Here is a 2,954-nt window from a genome sequence, read left to right as displayed (position 1 = left end):
TCTTCATCTTCTTAATCACCTCTTCAGCAAGCACAGAGGCATGACTTATACCAATCTCTGTCGACCACTTCAACTTTGAGACGCTTCGATAGATTTCGCTTCTAAGGGTGTCACCCTCTTTCACGAGCTGTGAAGTGCAGTCTCTGATGGCCTTGTTGGAGGCTTGGGCCTCTACAAGAAGTTGATCGGAGTGTTTGCGCACAATATCACCTAGAGCTTCAACCATCGCATCTAGCTCTCTGTGAGTGGCTAGATGGTTTATATTGGCCCTGGATGTCTTGGTATCCATGCCGTATGTGACTGCAGAAGAGAACATTTGCTTGATTTCATCTTTGAACTTTGAGTAGTTTGTGTAGCCCGTAGAGACGAAATCAGCAACAAACTGGGCGGCCATCTCTGATAGCTCTGTTTTCAACGTCTGGATTGAGGAAGGATTGAGGGTCAGAGCGCTGAAGGCGTTGGTGAGATCGTCTTTTTGTAGGACAGAGCTCTGAAGGGTTGCAAGAGTTGTCTTGAGTTATGCCGTTGTAGAGCTCAACTCCTTCAGAGCCTCTGTGATGGGAGAAAGATCTTCTGTCATTGAGCGAGAGATGAACAAGCTTTTCAACTTGTCCATCTTTTGAAATACCGCTGTGGCAAAGGTTTGTAACTCCCCCTTTGTCACGTAGGCATCCTGGGAACCTAGATCACCAACACATGGTGACCTAGTAGCCTCGGAGTATGAGGCGCCCTTAGCGACTGGATTGTCGTAGTTTGCTCGGGGACTTCCACCAGATTCTCGGACTTCTCCAAGAGGAGAGTCTACTAGTGTTCTGTCGATTTCATGCCTTGTAGGTTCAAAGCCTAACATGGCAGAGGAATCGAGTGTGGACAATGGGCGTTCTAGACCCTCTGTCTCTGTGACTCTCATATATGCCTCTGAAGCATATTCTGGTTGGTCACTCTTGTGTGGAGAGGCAACGGACGCCTCTTTGGGTTGTGACGAGTCCTTGGGCGATTGGACTCTTATATTAAAACCACCATCCGTTTGAGAGGATGTTGGAGTAAGATGTGGTTCCCGGGTAATGCATTCGACAGAGGACTGAAGAATGTCCTCTGCGAGGTTAGCTTGGGTTGGGCTTGGCGTGTGCGCGCCTTTTTCAATAGGGGATCCCTCTAGAACAGGGCCCCTAGTAGCATGGGTAGCACTGGGAGGAGRGCTAGGATGTGTACCTTTGGTATCTTTTTCCCCCTCACCTAACTCCATCTCTTATTCTTCTTCTTCGTCTAAGACGACCTCTATCCCCAACTCTGTCAAGTCTATTGGTGCTTTGAATCCTTGTTGAATATGGAAGAAAACGTCTTGGATCTGTTCTGTTGGGGACTCCTCTTGAACGACCTTGTGCAACCTTCTGCGCTTTGGAGTAGCCTCTGCGGGGCTCTCTTGAACAGCAGCCTCTGTGACCACAACCTTTGCGGGTTGGGCCTTCTTTGATTTCTTCTTCTTGGGCTTCTGCAGAGGACTACTTGCCCCCTCTTCCTCTACGGGCCTCTTCTTCCCCTTCTTCTTTACAGAAGAGTCGACACCCTTCTGTGTTTTCTTTGGCTTCTTTGGTGGGGGACTTTCTACTCTAGGGCCTGCCTCACTCACCTTTCCAGCCTCTGCAGGCTCCTCCATTCGTCCCTCTACTCTCATTTTTTCAATTCTCTCACCTAAGGGGATTCCTATGCCTGGAGGGGTCTCAGGGACCGGCTCTGGCCTCCTGAATCCACGTCTGTAGGCCTTCCATTCTTCATGACTAAGAAATCTAAGCATGGCTTTTGATAGCGGTCTGGGGCTTCTGTACCCTTGCTCATGCTCAGTTGGATGGAACTCATTGAAAGGATATAGCCTTGCGTTAGGCTCGACAGAAGGTAGCTTTGCTGCGATCAAATCCCCAAAGACAAGTCCAAAGAACCTCTGTAAAATGAGGTTTGGATGGTTGAGATCTTCCTTAGCCTTCTTCTGCGCCTTGACTTTGGACTTTTCACCCCTCTGTGTAGCCCATTTCTTCTTAATCAAGCCCACCATATCTTCAAAAATGAGCTGTGCGTAGTCGAGTGGTAGGTTGAAATAGATGCCATAAACAATAGAGAGCATAGCATGAGAGGTCTGATCATGGCTTCCAACCTTTCCTGTTAGACAACAGTTCACAATTGAGAATAAGGTATTCCGGATTGGGGGTAGTCCTTTGCACTTGAACTGAGTCCGTTTGACGATTTGGGTCTTGGCATCATATGAATGGAATTCAAGGAATTGAATTAATTCCTCATCTGTTGGGGTTGCAGCAAAATCATCCAAATGAAGAGATTCCAGGGTGGGTAAATGCAGGGCAGTTCTAAGAGTGTCAACATTGAGTTYCATTGGTACCAAAGATTTATTAGTAGGGTGAGAGGCATATCCAACAATGCTCAAACCAGTATTGTCTAGGGTTGTAATATAGGAGCTTAGAAGAAATTGGGTTATATATGACTCGGGAGTGGATTTAGTGGCTGATAATGCATAGAACAAGGGATGGTTTCGAAGAATTTCTAGTAAGGGAAAAGTAAATTCAAGAAAACCTGTTGTCGAAGGAACAAAGTAGTAATTGTTCAGTTTCTTCACAAGCACAACCTTCTCGTATCAATTTTGAACGAATGAAATTGCGTGAGATGTTAACGCTTGGGCCTGAGTCACTTCGTTGTCACTAGAGACGTTGACGGACTGAGCTGAGGCTGAGGAAGAAGACATTTTTGCAGGTTTGTTTGAGAGTTYGTAARTTGCAGGTTCGTCTGAGAGTAAGAGTATTGTAAAGGTTTTTGATTTGTGGGGAAAACGGTATTTATAGTGAGGGATTTGAACTGAATCGTTTTATTTTGGGGGAAGTAACGTGATGAGTGGATATAGGGTGAAACGGCTTAAAAAGTATGACACGTTGTGTTGGGAAGACGCACGA

The sequence above is a fragment of the Cynara cardunculus genome (assembly GCF_001531365.2).
Source record: "Cynara cardunculus var. scolymus isolate 2C chromosome LG 2, CcrdV1, whole genome shotgun sequence".
NCBI classification, from domain to species: Eukaryota; Viridiplantae; Streptophyta; class Magnoliopsida; order Asterales; family Asteraceae; genus Cynara; species Cynara cardunculus.
This window is presented reverse-complemented; position numbering follows the sequence as displayed.